This window comes from Cajanus cajan, chromosome 6 (assembly GCF_000230855.2).
Source record: "Cajanus cajan strain Asha chromosome 6, NIPB_CcT2T_4, whole genome shotgun sequence".
In the NCBI taxonomy this organism is placed as follows: Eukaryota; Viridiplantae; Streptophyta; class Magnoliopsida; order Fabales; family Fabaceae; genus Cajanus; species Cajanus cajan.
The window spans coordinates 33059723-33081581 of record NC_138522.1 but is presented as its reverse complement, the minus strand read 5'-3'; positions in this window follow the sequence as shown (position 1 = coordinate 33081581).

Genomic DNA, 21859 nt, shown 5'->3' with positions numbered 1-21859 from the left:
TGATGCCTTGGGGGTCTTTGATAGTAATCATCATTGTGATGACTACTAAAGAAGATATCACTTGGAGGTTGGGTATGATGCCCTTCCTCCTCATGAACACTTGCATGCATATGCCCCTTTCCTCTTGAGGGTTGAGGAGAAGTGACTCTTGGTTTTGAACCACTAGCCTCTCCTCCCACAACTAGCCTAGCAAGCAATCTTTTTATTTCTTCATTATTTTTTTCAAACTCTTTTTCTTTTCTCCTCAACTCTTCCTCTCTTTTTATATTTTCCTCTTCTTTTTTTCTTAGGTACTCTTTGAGTTGCCTAAGTTCATCCCTAACACTAGACCTAGTACTACAAGAGTTATGACCATGGACACTAGAATGATCACTCATCTTTGATCCAAAAAGGTTTTCACAAAGTTGTTTTCAAAAAGGGTTTTAAAAAGGTTTTCACAAAGAGTGAGTGATAAAAGAGTTTTCACAAAAGGTTTTCAAGGTGCAAGATAGGTAGGAAAAAGGCCTAAGTGTTCAAAATGAACTTTCAAGGGGAGGTGGACTACAATGAATCACTTAATAACCAAGCCCTATCAAGTAAAAATTACTAAGCCTTTTGCTACTTTTCTCACAAAAACAAGTTGGCACAACAATAAAGTGTGTGTGTGCACGTTACCCCTAGTAGGCAAAACAAGCCTTCTAAACGTAATTGCACAAAGATAAAGTCCTAAGCAATTATACTACTAAAAGCTTTAAAACATGCAAAAGGAAAGCACTTAAAACATGTTCTAGTCGAGGTCCTAGGTGAAGGTTTTCAAATCACCTTCAGCTACACGAACTAAAACCAAGTTGAAGAGGTTTAGAAATGGACAAATTACAAACCAAAAGAATGAAACTAAGGCCAAAAACAACAAAGAGGCCGAGAGAGAAAAGTAAGCAAAAAATTAGACAAAAACAAGAATTTAAGTTTTCAAACTCCTCCAATTGGGTTCCTTCACAATGAACAAACGTGTTAGACCTCTCCAAGTGTTTGTTCACTCCTTTATGTGTGGTGTAAGTCCCTCCAAAGGCTAGGCTTGGATTCGGTTCACCCCTCCACTCAAATCCACCAAAGGTGTGAAAATTGACTAGAGTGGTTTTTCACCTACAATCAAAATGAAACCAACCCAAAGCAAGAGTCCAAGAAATAAAACTGAAAAGCACAATTAGGAAAGGCTAAACTCAGAGAGAATTTATGGAGACAAAACAAAAGAGGCCAAGAAAGACAAGCAAAAAAAAAAATTAAGACTCAATCAAAGAAAGGAAGCACACAAAGAGTAATCCTAGAAAGGCACTAGAATTAGGTTAGTGTTTAGTCCACTTGATTAGGTCCTTTATATGTTTCGGTCCAGCCAAAGGTAAGGTCCCAAATTAAGGTCAAAATGTCATAAGTCCAACTCCCAAATGCATAGGTATTGGTCCAAGTCCACAAGTCTAGCAACAAGTCCTTTTTGGTCCAAGAATTTTTTTTTTGTTCTAGTCTTTTTCTTTCTTTTCACGGCAATGTTTTCTTTTATATGTCTTGGGTCCGAAATTTTTTTGTTAAATTAAGCCCAAATGTTGCTTAGGTTTTGCACTTGTGGATGGTCAAAAATTAGGTTAAACTTTAGGAGAGGAAGTGATGACAAGTGGCGGTTTCTTAGAGGTACCTTAAGGAATCTTTTTAGTGGAAATTGTTTTGTACAAGTTAGTACAAGTTGTTTGCACAATTTTTTTTTATTTTTTTTTCAGCCACCTCTTAGATTCTTTTAGGGTTCCTTTAAGCATACAAAATTAACCAAAACAAGTGGAATGCAAAGGAAAAGTGGGCAGCAAGTTATATGCATGTGCAAGGAAGCATTTCACACATGGAAACTCAAAATTACAAGGAACATGCTAGGACTATTTAGCATGCATGAATGACCTCTAAAAAGCTTCTAAATGTCACGCCCACTATCATGCAATATGGCATATATTTTGATCATGTAGTCATGCAAAGTGTTTGGGCACATACATGGAAATTTTTGTTGACAAATTATAGGAAACATACAAAGACAAAACTTTTAGGTGGATTCAAAAATAAAAATCATATTCATGGCATTTTCATGTGAGACTCAACCTAAAATTTAGAAAAGCATGGTAAACCTAACAATGGAACCTAAAATTGCAAGGAAGGCTCACAAAGAACAAGGTGTGAACCCCAAAGCTATTCGGCCACACAAAGAAAACAAGAAGAAGGAAAGTGACCGAAAGCAAAAGACTCAAAGGAGACACAAAAAGATTAGATGTTACCCTTGTAGAACCTTGGCTCTTGATACCACTTGATGGGTTCCTCCTCCATGCTTGACATAGGGAATGTAGAGAGGAAGCCTTGGCCCTTGATCTAGGTTCAACAAGGTAGACAAAAGGTAGGTAATTGGTGAAGGAAAGGAAGTTGGCGTGAGAAGGGAGGAGTTTGGCGGAAGCTATTTAGGAGAAGGTGTTTGGTGGCTCAAAGTTGGCTCACTCCAAAGTAGTTGGAGGCCACTCTAGGTTTCACTCTCCAAGGGTGGAGAATGAAGGAAGGCTAGCCGAAGTAACCCTAGGGACTAAGGATAAGGACTTGAGGCATAAAAGCTCACTCAAATTCTATATAATCCAAAGTATTTACAAGTGGTGGGGTGTTGGGTATTTATAGGAGGGGAGGCATCTAGGGTTGCATTTGGAGCAATGCATGGCCGAAATTCACAAGGCAAATGCACTCCAAATGCAATGCCAAATGAACCCTAGATGCTACTTGGTGGCCAAGGATGGAATCTAAGGGGTTAGATTGGCTACAACTAGGTGCATGATAAGTCCATGCAACCTTTGCCCTCCACTTGGGCCTAAGCCTTTCTAACACCAAAAATATGTCCAAGACTCACCAAAAATGCGTCACCTCCTCACTAAAACACCCTAGCCCAAAATTAAAACCCTAATCATCTAAAGCACCCCATAATACAAGGGTAAAATGGGAAATACAAAGAAAATAAATCCTATGACTAAAATACCCCAAAATACAAGGGTAAAATTGGAAAAAATAAAATAATCCTATACTAATCAAATTGGCCATAGCCATGAACCATGTGATGGGTCTCACATGAAGTGAAGTACCAAGGATGGTCCTCCATCAGAACCAACAAAAAGAAGCACTATGGTGATGTGCGCAGGTGAGAGAACAACAGTGACAGGAAGTCGAGAGAGCTCTACGACAATGAGAACTCAGGAGAGCCCTACGACAATGGGAAATGAGAGCACTATAGATGATGAAGCACGACAGTAACTCGGAAGAGCACGATGACGGCAACTATAGAGAGCACGACGACAACGGTAAATGAATAATTTTGGGGTTTCTTTAAGGAGAGAAAACCTAGACAACTAGGTTTAGGCATTTCTTTTGGAAACGTATGAGGAAAAGGAAAGTGAATGATTTTGAGATTTTTTTTAGGTAGAAATTTGAGAGGGAAAAAATTAATTTATTGTCTTTTGTTCTATTTTAGAGGGGAAAATAAGATTTAAGCGGGAAAATAAAATTTTAATTAAAAGAGGTTATAAACCTCCACAGATTACGTAAAAAAAACTGGATTTTTTCAACTCATTTTGGAACATTGAAACAAATTGTTAATTTTTTAATAATTTAAGGAGGTTTTTAAAACTTCCGCAAAATAACCTCCCTTATTTACCATTTTTTTGTAGCGACTATCCTTTTCGGAAAATGAGATTGAAAATTTTCATGGAATCTGTTCATAGAGGTATTTGGCAAGCTGTAATTACAAATTATAAAGTTCATACTATAACCTTAGAAGGAAAAATAGTTGAGAAACCTTTTGATAGTTTGGAAACAAATGAAATAAAAAGATCTAAAAATGATGCAAAAGGTTCAAATATAATACATTCTACATTAAATTTTGATGAATTCTTTAAAATTTCAGCTTGTACTACAGCTAAGGAAGCATGGAACTTGATACAAGTCATTCATGAAGGTACTCCGGAAGTTAGATGCTAGAAAGAATACTCTCATCAAAGAATTTGAGACTTTTAAAATGACTCAAAGGAGAAACTATCATGGTCATGCAAAAAAGGTTCACTCACATCATTGACCACTTGAAAGGAGTTGGGAAGATCTTTGATGAAGAAGAAGTAAGTGTAAAAGTTCTGAAACCACTCAATAGGAGATGGCAACCTACTATGACAACCATTACTAAATCTAAGAATCTAGCTAAAATGACAAGTGCTAAGTTATTTGGTAAGCTAAGAGAATATGAGATGGATATGACAAGGATGGCTAAGGAAGAACAAAAAGATAAGAAAGTCAAAAGTCTGGCTTTGAAATTGTAAGACTCCTTAAGTGAAGATGAATACAACAACAATGAAGAAAAATCAAAAAGTGAAGAACTGAACTTAATGGTAAGAAAATTTCGAAGGTTTATGAAGAAAAAGAACTTCAAGAAGAAACCATCAAGTCAGAAGAAATTCTTCAACAAAAGTGACAACTCCTCTCTGAAATTTACATGTTTTGAGTGTGGGAAACCTGGTCATATGAAGGTTGACTGTCCTAACTTGAAAAAGCAAGGAAATGAGGGGAGAAAAAGTCAAAATTCATATCCAAAAAGAAGAAAGCATACATAGCTTTGGAGGATAATGCTTCTACAACCTCTAGTGATAGTGAACAATGTAGAAACCCAATTTCGTCCAGGATACCCAAACCAAGGACAAAGGTCTACTAGAGCGTGACAAATAACCCTTAAGGGGTCCAACGTGTTGAGTAGCAGTTTTGTTATGATGTTATCTCCTGTTACAGAACTAATTTTGACGATCCAACCGTTGAGATTAAATATCAATGTATTTTGAAGATATCATCAAAATTCCAGCATGATCTAACGGTTAAAAAGTTCTCTAGAAGCCTCGCACTGCAGCTAGAAAAAATAGCACGTACGGCCCCTAAAGATCCAATAAAGCACCTAAATGGGCCAAGATGGCTCCAAAAGGCCTAAAAACTCAAAAAACTGATCTGGGGCGCAGATCAACCATTTCTAATGTTGGAACGACCCGTTCCAAAATCAGAACAGGCCATTCCCCTTTCCATAAAATTTTACTTTGGGCAGCGTTTTGTTCTGATAATATCTCTCTCTAAAGACCTAATTTTCACGATCCGAACATTGAAGTTAAAGGTCAACATATTAAGAAGATATCATCAAATTGTTAGCATGATCCAACAGTTAATGATTTCTCTAGAGGCCTCACATTGCAGCTTAAAAATATGTGTCCTATACTAGACAACATTTTTATTATGATATTATCTCTTACTACAGACCTAATTTTAACAATCCAACCGCTGAAATTTAAGATCAATATATTGTGAGGATACTATAAAAAACTAGCATGAACCGACGGTTAATGAGTTCTCTAGAGGTCTTGCATGATGCCTAGGAAAAGATTGTATTTTTATAAAATTTAGTCCCACATCGGATAGCTCTCTTATGCTTTTGTCTCCTAGTTGGCTATATAAGAAACCCTCTGGCCAAGGGATTATAAAAGAAAGTTGCATAGCTTCCCCCTCTCTATATAAACCTTTGAGTTATAGTGAGGCTTTTGTAGAGCAAAGGGTTGCCAAAATGCGCCCAGCACGCATTTAGGAAGATTTCCTTATAAAAGGCTTTCTTTAGAGGTTTTAAATTCTTCTCTTTTATTTATTCTTTTTACTTATTTTATTTATTATTTTATTTTTTATTTCATTTATTATTCTTTTATTATTTTATTTCTTTATTTGTGATTTTATTTATTTTATTTATAATTCTTATATACCAATAAATAATCATGTAAATAATAGGTATTTCTCGTTATGTAAATAATATTAAATAATAAAAAGGAATAAGATATTTAAGATATTATTTATTATTATGCTAATTTCATCATAGGGTACCAATTTAGGGCGTTGTAGGGGTGCCTAATACCTTCTCTACACGTAACCGACTCCCAAACCCAATTTTGGCTATGAAGGCCTTTATCTTAATTTCAAAATATTTTCTTTTTCCAATGTTTTGAGTAAAACATTAGTGGTTACTCAATGAACTCATTTTTCAAAACCATTATTTGAGGATTAGTCTGGCGTCCGGGCATCCCTTAATTAATAAGATATTTCAAAAAGTAGTCTAAACCATTGGCCGTAAGATCAGAATTTTTTAGGTTACAACAAACAAGAGTAAGAGGCTAATCTTTTAGCTCATGGCTAAGCAAGAATCAGATTATGAGGTAAGTGATTCAGATTCATCCACTTGTTCATATAATCAATTACAAGACACATTTGTTGAGTTATATGCTAATGCTAAACAGATGGAAAATATGAATGAAATCTATAAAGGAAAAATAAAAGAATTGGAATTGAAAGTGTTTTATTTAGAAAAAGAAAATGAGATTTTAACAAATGAAGTTTGTAAGTTGAAATTGCCTTGTGTAGTTTGTAAAAATTTGTATGCCACGTTAAAGTTTAAAGAAACTTAATTTTAAGAAATCCATGACTTCACATTTTTCATGTAACTACTATATGAAATCTGGACATAACTATTCTAGATGCATGATTAGGAAATTTGGTGTTCCTAATAGAGGTTTTAAATGGATTAAAAAGATCTATTATGTACACATTAACTCTATAGGACCTAAGTTCCTTTGGGTACAAAAATGAAGTTAAATTATGAATTGTAGGTGTGCTTAAGAGCCAAGCAAACAATGTGGTATCTAGAAAATGGCTACTTAAAGCATATGATAGGGGATAAAAGCAAGTTCATCTCCCTACAAGAAAGAGAAAAGTGGTATAATAACCTATGGAGATAACAACAAAGGCAAAATACTAGGTTTGGGTATAATTGGTAACAATTCTAATACCCTTATTGAAGATGTTCTCTATGTAGAAGGTTTGAAATATAATTTGCTTAATATTAGCCAACTTTGTGATAAAATTTACAATGTCTCCTTTAATAATGAATGTTGTATGATTTATGATAAGTCTACAAATGAAACCTTATTTATTGGTAAGAGGTTAAACAACATATACATCTTAGATTTAGATCATACATCATATAAAATTACATGTCTTTCCTCTAATCATGATTTAACATGGTTATGGCATAGATGCATTGCACATATAAATGTAAATCAATTAAATAGATTGACAACAAAAGATCTAGTTAATGGTATACCTAAAATCAAGTTCTCTAAAGAAGGACTTTGTGATGCATGTCAAAAGGGAAAGCAAACTAGAGCTTCTTTTAAAACTAAGAAAATTATTTCTACATCTAGACCGTTGAACTTTTGCATATGGATTTCTTTGGACCCTCTAGAACCATGAGTTTAGGTGGTAACACTTATGCTTTAGTCTTAATTGATGACTTTTCTAGATTTACTTGGATTGCTTTTATATCAGATAAAGACAATGTCTTTAAAGCTTTTAAAATAATTGCAAAAAGAATTTAGAATGAAAAAGATTTAAAAATTAAATCTTTGAGAAGTGATCATGGTGGTGAATTTTAAAATGAATCATTTCAAACTTTTTGTGAAGAATATGGGATTAATCATAATTTTTTTTATCTCTAGGACTCCACAACAAAATGGAGTTGTAGAAAGGAAAAATAGATTTCTAATAGAACTAGCAAGAGTTATGTTAAATGAAAATAATTTACCAAAATATTTTTGGGTTGATGCAATAAGTCATGCATGCTATGTTCTAAATAGAATCTTGATTAGACCCTTTTTAAAAAGAACACCATATTAACTTTACAATGATAGAAATTCTAACATGTCTCATTTTAAAGTGTTTCACTGTAAATGTTTTATTTTGAATATTGGTAAAGAACTACTTGATAAGTTTGATGGTAAGGATGATAAAGGTGTCTTTATAGGTTATTTTGCAACTAGTAAGGCTTATAGAGTCTTTAATAAAAGAACATTAGTTGTAGAAGAGTCTATTCATGTTACATTTGATGAATCTAACACTCCCAAGAAGGGAAATTTGTTAAATGATGAAGATGAGACAGGTAATGATAGCACACTTCAAGAAAAGCAAAATCTGGAACTACAACAAAGACCAACTGCTGGAACTCCTCTACCCAAAGAATGGAAAAAGCCAAGAGACTTATCTCTTGACAACATCTTAGAAGATATAAGTAAGGGAGTATCTACTAGACATTATCTTAATCTCTTATGTGATGATATGATATTTATTTCTCAAATTGAACCATCTTGTGTTGAGCATGCTTTGAATGATGAATTTTGGATGATGGCTATGCATGATGAGTTAAATCAATTTAAAAGAAACAATGTATAGGACTTAGTTACCTCCAATAAAAATATGAATGTCATTGGAACTAAATGGGTGTTTAGAAATAAACTTAATAAGGATGGTGTGATAGTTAAAAAATAACGCTAGCTTGGTAGCCAAAGGTTATAATCTACAAGAAGGTATAGACTTTGGTGAAACTTATGTTTCTGTTGCTAGGCTTGAAATAGTTAGACTTTTACTTGCATTTGCATGTGTGTATGACATTAAATTGTATCAAATGGATGTTAAAAGTGCATTTTGAATGGCTTTGTTGATGAAGTATATGTGTCTTAACCCCCTGGTTTTGTTGATTTTAAATTGCCTAATCATGTTTACAAGCTTAAGAAAGCCTTGTATGGACTTAAGCAAGCCCCTAGGCAATGGTATGAAAAATTGAGCAAGTTTCTCTTGTATTATGACTTCCATAGAGGTGTAGACCCCTAAAATTGTCCGGGTCGGAAATAAGACTCAAAGACTCTCGAAGACCGAAGGAAAGTCAGCCGGAAGGACTCCTGGAAGACCCTAGGATGATTCTTTGTAGGTCTAGAAGTCTTAGATTAGCTTAGAATAAGGGTGTGCGAGGATTGGAGCTCAATACACCCTCCTAGAGGTTCAGTACGGCCGTACTGAGCCATTTGAACTGCAATACGGCCGTAGTGAACTCAATACGGCCGTACTGAAGTTTTTGAACTTCAGTACGGCCGTACCAAATTCAATACGGCCGTACTGTAGTTCAAAAAACTTCAGTACGGCCGTACCAAATTCAATACGGCCGTACTGTAGTTCAAAAACCCAGTACGGACCGTATTGACCTCCCAGGCCGTATTGCGCCTCAATCCTATAAATAGGACGTCATTTGCACGTCATTCCACACTTTTTTACACATTCCTCAACCCTCCTGCTGAGTATTCTTGGGTTTTTGAGCTCTTCTCTGCCCTAGATATCTCTCCGGGAGCCGATCCGACGAAGTTCTTGAGTCATGAGCCATTAGCTTGAGATTCGAACAAGTCGAAGGGAAATCTCTTTAATTTCCATAGTAAAAATTTGTCTTTAGGGGAAAGGAGCGAGCGGACGTGTAGTGGGAAAGAGCGCCAAAAAGCCTCCGAAACTTCATTTTGAATATATAAAAGCACGCTTCGGAGGTTTCTTTCTAAATCCTTTCTTTTACCGCTTTTATTGATTTTTGATTGTTACATTGCATGTTTAGAGCTTTCATCATGTAAATATTTTATCTATAATCGTTTCTAATAAATAGGGGTAATTTAGTAATTTTACATTGTTATTTATGAAATAATCCGTCATAGGGAACCCGAAAGGGGCGTTGTGGGGTGCTAACACCTTCCTCGCACGTAATCGACTCCCTTACCCGACTCTGGTTGTAATGGCCAAGGTTGATTTATGAAAATCAATTGCTTTATATCTTTTTCCAATGTTTTGAGTAAAATATTGGTGGCGACTCCAAGAACCCTTCTTTTTACGAAAACCACTAATCTATGGAGGGTCCCGCTTGGGATTAACATGGATTGGTGAGAGTCATTTAAACAAAATTGTTAGCTCGATGAGGTCTCAGTTTGAGAATAAGTCGTTCTAACAATCCACCATTTTCCAAAACTTAAACAGAGTCCGACCATCGTCGCGAATGCCAATGTCCGTTTCGGCGGGTGGCGACAAGAGGCAATGTTGACAAAACTCTTTTCATAAAGAGAGCCTCTCAAGATATTTTGTTGGTTCAAGTTTATGTTGATGATATTATCTTTGGATCAACTAACACCTCTCTTTGTGAGGAATTTGTTTCTAACATGCAAGAAGAGTTTGACATGTCAATGATGGGAGAACTTACTTTCTTCTTAGGATTGTAGGTTAAACAAATAAAGAAAGAAACATTCTTGCATCAAACAAAATATAGCAGAGTTATTAAAGAAATTTGAAATGGAGAATTGTAAGATATCAAATACACCTATGTCTACTAATTGCTACTTAGATAATGATGCTATAGGAAAGGAAGTTGAAGAAACAAAATATAGAGGGATCATTGGATCACTTATATATCTCACAGCAAGCAGGCCAGATATCATGTTCAGTGTTTGTGTATGTGCAAGATATCAATCTACTCCTAAAAAATCACATATGAAGGCTGTGAAGAAGATTCTGAAATACCTCAAGGGAACTTTAAATGTTAGATTGTGGTATCCTAAAGGTATTTCCCTTTCCTTGATTGGATTTTTTGACTCTGACTTTGTAGGTTGCAAGTTAGATAGGAAAAGTAAAAGTGGAACATGCCATGTATTTGGAGAATTCCTTGTGTCTTAGCATAGCAAGAAACAAGCTTGTGTAGCACTCTCTATGGTAGAAGCAGAATACATAGCGACTGGAAGCTATTGTGCTTAGTAAATTTGGCTCAAGCATTGTCGCCACCGGCCCGAAACGGGACTTCGGCATTCGCGAATGATGGTTGGACTCTTTTATTTGTTTAAAATGGTGGATTGCTAGAATGACTTATTCTCAAACTGAGACCTCGTCAAACAAGCAATTTTATTAAAAGGTTCACCAATCCATGTTAATCCCAAGCGGGACCCTCCATGGATTAGCGGTTTTCATAAAAGGAAGGGTTCTTTGGAGTCGCCACCAATGTTTTACTCAAAACATTGGAAAAAGGGATAAGGCAATCGATTCAAAAATCGACTTCGGTCATTACAACCAGAGTCGGGTAAGGGAGTCGGTTACGCGTGGGGAAGGTGTTAGCACCCCACAGCGCCCCTTTCGGGTTCCCTATGACAGATTATTCCATAAATAACAGTATAAAATTACTAAATTACCCCTATTTATTCTAAGCAATTATAAATTAACTATCTACATGATGACAGTTTAAATACACACAGAAAGCAGTAAAAGGAAGGACTTTAAGAAGAAACCTTTGAAGCGTGCTTTTATATATTTCAAGTAAAACTGGGAAGCTTTTTGGCGTTCCCTCGCTCTACAAGCCCGCTCGCTCCCTCCTATAAAATTTTGACTATGGAAATCCGGAGGATTTCCCTTCGACTAGGTTCGATCCTCAAGCAAAATGGCTTGGGGCTCAAGAACTTCGTCGGATCAACTCTCCGAGTGATTTCTAGGGCAGAACACTGCTCAAAAACCCCAGAATACTCAAGGAGAGGGTTGAAACTATGTTCAAAAGTGTGGAATGACTTCAAAATGACGCCATATTTATAGGGAACAGGCCCAATACGGGCTCTGGAATCAATACGGCCGTATTGAAATTTTTGAACTTCAATACGGCCGTATTGAGTTCAATACGGCCGTATTGAAATTCAGAAATTTCAATACGGCCGTATTGAGTTCACTGCGGCTGTATTGAAGCTTCAATACGGCCGTATTGATTTCAGTACGGCCATATTGAAGTTTCAGAAACTTCAATACGGCCGTATTGAGTTCACTGCGGCCGTATTGAAGCTTCAATACGGCCGTATTAAGTTCAGTACGGCCGTATTGGGCTTCATTCCCGCCACTTCCTTATTTTAAGCTATTCTAAGACCTCTAGACCTACAGAGAACCCTCCTAGGGCCTTCCAGGAGTCCTTCTGGCTGATCTTCCTTCAGTCTTTGAGAGTCTTCGAGTCTTATTTCTGACCCGGACAATTTTAGGGGTCTACAGCTGCCCCCCCTTTACTTAGTCAAACGGCCTTTTGGTGTACCGATTGACAAGTAAAGGAGTTGACCCAATTGTCCGGGTAATGTGCCAACCTTCTGACTTGTAGCGTCTTCCGGTGGAAAATTGTTGAGTAGCCTCTCCAGGTTGAGTATTAGTCGTCGCCTCTCCAGGCTCATTGCATACCTCCGTGTTCCTTGACAACCTCGGGGTAGCTGAGTACCGCCTCTCCAGGCTAATACCTCCGTGTTCCTTGACAACCTCGGGGTAGTTGAGTACCGCCTCTCCAGGCTAATACCTCCGTGTTCCTTGACAACCTCGGGGTAGTTGCATACCTCCGTGTTCCTTGACAACCTCGGGGTAGTTGCATACCTCCGTGTTCCTTGACAACCTCGGGGTAGTTGAGTACCGCCTCTCCAGGCTAATACCTCCGTGTTCCTTGACAACCTCGGGGTAGTTGAGTACCGCCTCTCCAGGCTAATACCTCCGTGTTCCTTGACAACCTCGGGGTAGTTGCATACCTCCGTGTTCCTTGACAACCTCGGGGTAGCTGAGTATTGCCTCTCCAGGCTAATACCTCCGTGTTCTTTGACAACCTCGGGGTAGTGGCATACCTCCGTGTTCCTTGACAACCTCGGGGTAGCTGAGTATTGCCTCTCCAGGCTAATACCTCCGTGTTCCTTGACAACCTCGGGGTAGTTGCATACCTCCGTGTTCCTTGACAACCTCGGGGTAGCTGAGTATTGCCTCTCCAGGCTAATACCTCCGTGTTCCTTGACAACCTCGGGGTAGTTGCATACCTCCGTGTTCCTTGACAACCTCGGGGTAGCTGAGTATTGCCTCTCCAGGCTTTTGAGATGATTTTGTCTCCACAGTCCACGATGCTGCTTCGACATTTTTCTGATTTTGTGCCACTGAGGGCTGGATAACGCAGGGATCCGTCTAGGGGATGTGCAGTCATTCATAGGTTTTTGTGTCCCAACTTGCATTGCATTGTTGGTACCCATTGAGGAATTTCTGTTTCCTTGGGGTGTAGACACAGATGCTCTTCTTGAATTGAGCGATGCCTTATGTTTGGCTGACGTCCTTTGAAGTTAGTGGAGTATCCCGGTTATCTTTATTCGGGTATCTCTTTTGGGTTTTCTGATTTTTGTCGCCTCTGTGTAGGCTGTTATCCGTTGGGGATTCTGTCGTTGATTTTGATTAGCCTCTTCTGTTAGGCGTATCAGCTTGACGTTCAATGATTGGCTAAAAAGCCAAATTCCGCTTGGGGAATTGTTATTGATTTTTTCTTCTTTTTTTTTGGGTTTTCCTTTTTGAAGGAGTGCCTCTTGTGTAGGCGACTGGGGATTTGAAGTTCAGTGTTCGGCTGAGTGCCAGATTCCGCTTGGGGAATACTTATTGATATTTTTGATTTTTCTCTTTTTGCAGGGATGCCTCTGAGTAGGCAATTGGGGAATGAGGGATCTTATGTATCCCAGAGTATTATTTAGGAAGCCTCTACAGGCTTAGCCTCACTCAACACTTGAGTTGGAGAGCTATCTTCACTGAGGAAGTTTAAGTCCTTTGACTTGGATATTCTGCTTGGGAGATCGTACTTCCATTGGGGATTTTGACGATTTTGCTTTGATAGCTCTCGCTGGGGATTTGTTCCGTGAGCTTGAGTTGAGGTTTCTCTGGGGAGTATTATTTCTGCGAGCCTCTCCAGGCTCATTTATTCTGTACAGTTGGGGGAGTATTATTTCTGCAAGCCTCTCCAGGCTTAGTTATTCTGAAAGAGTATTATTTCGGCAAGCCTCTCCAGGCTCAATTATTCTGAGAGTATTATTTCGGCGAGCCTCTCCAGGCTCAATTATTCTGTGGGAGTATTATTTCGGCAAGCCTCTCCAGGCTCAATTATTCTGTATAATTTGTTGGATTTTCTGTATTTTGCCTTTTTGTTGATTTTGGCTTTTTCTGTGTTTTTGCCTTTTGATTTTGGCTTTTTCTGTGTTTTTGCCTTTTTTGTTGGTTTTGGCTTTTTCTGTATTTTTTGTTGATTTTGGCTTTTTCTGTATTTTTGCCTTTTTGTTGGTTTTGGCTTTTTCTGTGTTTTTGCCTTTTGATTTTGGCTTTTTCTGTGTTTTTGCCTTTTTTGTTGGTTTTGGCTTTTTCTGTATTTTTTGTTGATTTTGGCTTTTTCTGTATTTTTGCCTTTTTGTTGGTTTTGGCTTTTTCTGTACAGAAATGTCTCTGAGGAGTATTATTTTGGCGAGCCTCTCCAGGCTCAATTATTCTGAGAGAGTATTATTTCGGCGAGCCTCTCCAGGCTCAATTATTCTGAGAGAGTATTATTTCGGCGAGCCTCTCCAGGCTCAATTATTCTGAGAGAGTATTATTTCGGCGAGCCTCTCCAGGCTCAATTATTCTGAGAGTATTATTTCGGCGAGCCTCTCCAGGCTAAATTATTCTGTATGATGCTGTTGATTTTCTGAATTTCTTCATTTTGTTTGCTGCTGTCATACACAAGCAATTTTTCCTATTTTTTCTATTTTATGCGACTGCCTCATGATGAGGTCTTTGAATGTGCAATTAATGTGCGTGATGCACAAATGCAAGTTTTATTATTTAATGTTTTGTTGTTTTTTAGAAAAAATGAATGGCTCCCCCTATCCTCTTCTTCTTGGAGGAATTTTGTCATCGACGTGGGGGAGGATTTCTGTTATTGCCAATACGGCCGTTATTCATTTTAGTATGCCCGTATTGAATTGAAAATTTGTTCATAACCCTAATTTTGGTACGGGCGTACTGAACATGATACGGGCGTATTGTTTTTCTGAAGTTTATATTTTTTTGTTTTTTTTTTGTTTTTTTGTTTTTTTTTGTTTTTTGTTTTTTTTGTTTTTTTTGTTTTTTTTAATAAACAGAGAATAAGTGATCTTCCATTACACCTATCATCTGTATGCATGTATGCAGTATGATGCACCTAATTCTATTTGATTTATCTTTCAAAAGAATTAACCGATGCGTTTTTGTTTGGATTTTTGCCATTCCTCTAGACGGGCTGTGTGCTGCCGATTTCTGTAACCGAGGAATGATGCATGTTATATTGAGATTTGGTGTCATCAACCAAATGATTTTCCTTTCCTTTAGAAGATGTGTCAACCCTCCTATTGACTACTATATCTCCATGTTTCCACTAGATTATTCAAAAATCGTTTGGGACAAGAGAGAAAAGAAGGAAAGGATATTTTTTTCGAAAGTTTGTGTTTTAGAGGGGATTTATTTTTGTTTTGAAAAATTGTTTTTGTAAGAATGGCTTGGCCAATGGTAGGCTTAAGTGTTTAGGCTTGTTTGATTAAACACTTATGAAGTTAAGCACGTCTTGGTTATTAACATTTGTGATTTGACAACTTGGATAGCTTTTCTTGAGCCCCTTTGTTGAATTCAGTTGGAGGTACCATCATGGATTTATTCTGTTTTTCGATTGCCCTAACTTTTGCCTAAAACACCCATTTGTGGAGTTTTAGCGGGCTTTTGTTTTTGTTCATTATTTTGTAACCCTAATTTTTGCCTAGGTCACCCTTTTGTGGGATTCCTAGCGGGTCTTTTGCTCTTATTTTTGCGCAGCCCCCTTTTTGGGTTTCCTGCCGAGCTTTTTGTTTTTTAGGATTTTTGTCCTGAATGGATTTCTTTTTATCCATGACGGCACTTATTGAAGCCAAGAAAAGGTGCTCCAAGTTGTTACACACTTCCACATAAAAAGATGCGGGTTTATTTTTATTAAGACGATTTTAACCTCATTCATGCTTATTCAAACAGGGTTAAAAATAATGTGGTCTAGAGATTTATTGCAAGCAAGAAAAGAAGCAATAAGAAATAATGAAGAATGATTTTATTATAATCATAGTGGAAACATGTGCCCTATCGAGGCTCGGGGGTCGGGCTGTCCCCGAGGAGTAATCTCTAATAGTCATCGAGTTTATACATCCCTATCGGAAGAAGAAAAACACTTGATGACGACAGTCGGCCTTGATATTTGTGAACCAGCCTTCCTAAAGATCTGGCTTAAAGAACGTCGAGAAGGATCTTGATTCCTCTTCGTTCTTTGATCATTAACAGGGTTGTATCCTAACCCTTGTTTCCCCGGATTGTCCTTGATAATGGGTAGCTCCGGGATTCCTTGGGAGTCCTTGCCTAATCCTTGTCCTGGCAAGTATCCGTTCTTAGTGAGCATATGGGCTACCTTCTTCATTTCTCGGGGAAACGTCTCAACATTGGCAATTTCCAATGCTTGGAAGGCGGTTTCCAAAGCTTCCTCTACTGCATCCACATAAGGTATGGTGGATGGCTTGCTGATGAGTATGTCATCTTCAGCTTGTACAGTCACCAGTTTGTCACCCACAATGAATTTGACTTTCTGGTGGAGCGTAGAAGGAACAGCTTTTGCATCATGAATCCAAGGTCGGCCGAGGAGACAGCTGTATGCCGGAGTAATGTCCATCACTTGAAATTCGACATTGAAGATAGTGGGTCTAATTTGGATTGGAAGATTGATTTCTCCCACTACTTCTCTTTTAGATCCGTCGAAAGCTCGGACGATCATGTTGCTCGGGCGCATTTGGACTCCCTTGATTGCCAATTGCTTGAGCGTTCTTTTTGGCATCACATTTCAAGAAAGATCCATTATCTACCAAGACTTTAGCGATGTGATACTCCTTGCACTCCACAGAGATGTGCAAGGGCTTGTTGTGATTTGGTCCCTCGGCGGGGATCTCTTCATCAGTGAAAGAGAGGTGATCATTAGCCGTGATGTGACTAACAATCCCCTCAAATTTGTCTTGGGAGATACTGTGCGACACGTATGCCTCGTTCAAGACTTTCAACAGAGCTTGTCGATGCGGTTCGGAGCATAGGATCAACGACAACAGAGTAATCTTTGCTGGCGTCTTATGAAGTTGATCCATGATGGAGTACTCGCTCTGTCGGATATATTTTATCAGCTCGTCTGTCTCCTCCTCGGATTCTTTTTCCTCGGTTTTCTTTTCTTCTTTTTCTTTATTCTTGGGGGCTTTATCATGAAGATCTTCGGGAGTGTAGATCCTGCCACTCCTAGTCATGCCCCCAAGTCCAGCGATGTTAGAGATATCGCTGTCGGCAGAAAGGTGGATGTCGTATATCCATGGCACAGCCTTATTTGATTCGTAGGGAAAAGGCCTTGGAGCGATGATCCTTAACGGTGTCGGACCTTCCCCTTTATTCGTCTTGATTACCAACAACGGAGTTGATGTGCGCTCGCTTGGCGCGGTTGTTGGCTTACACTTAATAACAAATGGCGTGCGATCCATCTTGAACATACGCATCGATTATTTCTTTCTTTTTATTAATGTTTATTAATGAATTACTAGGAGGGATGTATGAAATGAATGACTCTTAGATCCCTCCATGATCTATATGCATGATATGAGATGATGACGATGAATATGCATGCATTGTGTTTATTCAACTAAGCATTATCATGTTTTTAGGATGTCCCTAAGATGATGCATGATATTGCTTGGTTTGGATAAATAACCCTTTTTTCCTTTTTTTTGGGTATTTTGTTTTTTGTATTTTTTTGGGTGAAAAGGGAAACTACCTACATGAATGTGATGAAGGTAGATGTTAACACCATGCAATGGAAGATTCTTATTCCTATTTATTTTTATTTTAAAAGAATAGGAATGTTGTATGTTTAAAGAAATGCAATGTATGCTCAAACAATTTCACATAAACAATGCACAAACAATTCACTCATCGACGAACAGTCACGAGCGAATCACGAGGTAGGGGTATCCTGCAGAGAAGTGCATATTCAAGGTGGATCTAACTGTTCTCACCGGTCTGAGGCCCCCAAGGTGCCCCCATTATAGGGACCCAATTCCTCTCATCGTAGGTCGATGGAAAGCTCCAACGCACCGTCGGACTCAAGTTCATGGTTATCACCTTGAGTGATGTTTTCCGACAACGGTCTACGGGCACCTATAGACCCATTCGACAACCGGCCGTACTAACATCCACTCCCTATGGTTAATCACTCATGCCCCCGGGTATAGAGGGAACTGTTGTGTGCAAAGGTTTGTGTGCAGTTTTTATTTCAAACAATTGCGTAAATTTAAAAATACAACAGTTATTAAAGCCAAATAGATAAACATGTTATCATACAAGTGAGGTAATGAAGTAATTTTAACTATTATTTGTTAAAATAATCTGTCACTAAATGGGACTGACTCTCGAAGCTTCCCCAGTGGAGTCGCCATCTGTCGCCACCGGCCCGAAACGGGACTTCGGCATTCGCGAATGATGGTTGGACTCTTTTATTTGTTTAAAATGGTGGATTGCTAGAATGACTTATTCTCAAATTGAGACCTCGTCAAACAAGCAATTTTATTAAAAGGTTCACCAATCCATGTTAATCCCAAGCGGGACCCTCCATGGATTAGCGGTTTTCATAAAAGGAAGGGTTCTTTGGAGTCGCCACCAATGTTTTACTCAAAACATTGGAAAAAGGGATAAGGCAATCGATTCAAAAATCGACTTCGGTCATTACAACCAGAGTCGGGTAAGGGAGTCGGTTACGCGTGGGGAAGGTGTTAGCACCCCACAGCGCCCCTTTCGGGTTCCCTATGACAGATTATTCCATAAATAACAGTATAAAATTACTAAATTACCCCTATTTATTCTAAGCAATTATAAATTAACTATCTACATGATGACAGTTTAAATACACACAGAAAGCAGTAAAAGGAAGGACTTTAAGAAGAAACCTTTGAAGCGTGCTTTTATATATTTCAAGTAAAACTGGGAAGCTTTTTGGCGTTCCCTCGCTCTACAAGCCCGCTCGCTCCCTCCTATAAAATTTTGACTATGGAAATCCGGAGAATTTCCCTTCGACTAGGTTCGATCCTCAAGCAAAATGGCTCGGGGCTCAAGAACTTCGTCGGATCAACTCTCCGAGTGATTTCTAGGGCAGAACACTGCTCAAAAACCCCAGAATACTCAAGGAGAGGGTTGAAACTATGTTCAAAAGTGTGGAATGACGTCAAAATGACGCCATATTTATAGGGAACAGGCCCAATACGGGCTCTGGAATCAATACGGCCGTATTGAAATTTTTGAACTTCAATACGGCCGTATTGAGTTCACTGCGGCTGTATTGAAGCTTCAATACGGCCGTATTGATTTCAGTACGGCCGTATTGAAGTTTCAGAAACTTCAATACGGCCGTATTGAGTTCACTGCGGCCGTATTGAAGCTTCAATACGGCCGTATTAAGTTCAGTACGGCCGTATTGGGCTTCATTCCCTCCACTTCCTTATTTTAAGCTATTCTAAGACCTCTAGACCTACAGAGAACCCTCCTAGGGCCTTCCAGGAGTCCTTCTGGCTGATCTTCCTTCAGTCTTTGAGAGTCTTCGAGTCTTATTTCTGACCCGGACAATTTTAGGGGTCTACAAGCATCAACTCAAGACTTTGGTTTGAAGCTTGATCACATTCCACTCAAGTGTGACAACACTAGTGCTATCAACATTTCAAGGAATCCTATTTAACACTCAAGGGCTAACCACAATGAAGTCTGTTATCATTTTATGAGGGATCATGTAGAAAAAGGTGATTGCAATATCGAGTTCATTGATTCAGAGAATCAACTAGCTGCTATTTTACAAAGCCCATACCTAAGGAAAGATTTTACAAGCTAAGAAAAAATCTTGGTATTATTAGTGAGTCAAATCTTACCTAAACTACATATCTTAATGCTTATGTGCTATAATATGTTTGTACATGAAACAAATGATTGATTGAAGTATGGAAATATAATAGATGTTCACTCATTCATAGGAAATCATGTTTTTTCACTCTGTTATGGTATGTGCACTTGATTTCTCTATGATAATCGATTACCACATGCTAAAATGAATAATTTTGCTCAAATTTAACAAGGATAATCGATTACCTCTGCTAATTCAATCAAATTCTGATGCATACTCACTAGAATAATCGATTATCACATATTGTAATTGATTACCCTTCACAAAATATATGCTCTGGTCATTAGTAACCAATTACCACAATCAGTAATCGATTACTTGCAACATTAACTGCTAGGTAACCTCTTCTTTTGAACTTAAAAAGGTTTCTAAACTTAAATTTCTCTCATCCTTTCTTATTCCTAAACTCCACGAACTCTCTAACCTTAAAAGAGACCACATTTTTCTCCTTTTCTTCAAACCCCTCTTTGTCTCTTTCTCAAGCTCCATCAATGGCAAAAATAAAAATAGGCAAGTATATTAAGCATCGTGCAAACAGAGACTACCCAACGCCCCTAATGGCTACTCAAGGCCAAAGTTCCTTAAGAGAGAAGCGTTCAGATTCTCCTCCTAAAGAAGTTGAAGAGTTTGTTCATTTATGGTTCACAAGAAAAATTCAAGAAGAAGCGTTTAATGAGACCTTCGCCTATAAGGACATTGTTCCTGCAAAGGTACACTATCTTACTTGGCTTGGTAATCAAGGTTTTTGTTTTCAGTATCTATTGAAGAATTAAGGTCTTAAGAAATTTATCAGTCTAAGTGGTTCGTTTTATCCTTATTTGGTCCGTGTATTTTATGCAAATCTAAGAAAGAATGATGATGTAGTTCCTGTGTCTAAAGTAAAAAAGAAATAGAGATTACATTGTCTAATGATGATGTAGTATTGAAAGGATGCATTTTTTTAGTTTATTGAAGGATGTGTTTGCTTAGGAAGTAGATAAGGCGATCAAGAAGCGTGACAAAAAGAAAATAACATATAATGCAGGTGGTTTATTCATAAAAGATAGATTGCTACATTATGTCATAATCTGGATTCTTGCAATAAGGGGAGCAATCATGCTCAAATAAGTGAGGATGTCATGATTCTCTTGGCTACCATTAAGAATGATATTCAGATTGACTGGGTCTATGTTATGGAAGACACAATGTTGAAGACAACAAGGATTATGGATTACAAGTGTCCATATGTTGCCATTGTTAGCAAGTTGTTGGAACACTATGATGTGCCTTTAGATGGTGAGGCTAGGGAAGTGATGGAAATCTAATCCCCAAGGATCCCTTTGGAAGAGGTATGACCAAGAAGGGTGAAGGGTGATGCAAGGATGCTCACACTTGAAGACCATTGGGTTTTTAACTAGGTTCATGGTTAGGAGGCTAGAGGAGGCTTCTAGAGAGGAGGTGCTTCTTAGACCTATGCTCAATATGAGTATTGAGTATGATTCCTCTTGTTAGTCTCATAGTCTCTATTGTAAATACATTGTATAGTTTGATTTCTTGTACCTTGTATATAGTAGATACTTGTATAGGTGTAATTTTGCCTTTGTATTTGTGAGGCACTTTATTTCCTTTTTAGTAGCTATTGTATATTGTTTCTAGAGTAGGTTACCTGGGCACTTTGACTCCATTTAACCTAACCTAGAAATACATTCTTTTCTTAGTTTTCTAGTAGTAGGATTGGGAGTGGCATTAGCAAGCTAGAGAGTGCCATTAGCAAGCTAGAGAGTGTTACTAGCAATTTAGCCAAAAGGTGGTCCTAGGCTAAAATTTACATATTGGACTCATTTTACTCCTAATTTTTCATAGATTTGATTTAGCTAGGTTCCATTCACATTGGATGAACCTAACTAAACCAAATTATCAATTTCAAAACCGGTTGGAGTAAATTAAGTCCAAAGAGCCGCCCACCTAGATGTGTTCACACTTGTGTTCACACTTGTGTTCACACTTGGCCAAATAGCTTGGTTCTTCTCAAGCTTGGAAGCTTGAAGCACAAGCTTCTCCTTAGCTAGCTTACCAAGCACAAGCTTCTCAAGCTTGCTCTCCAAGCCTCTAGACCATGGG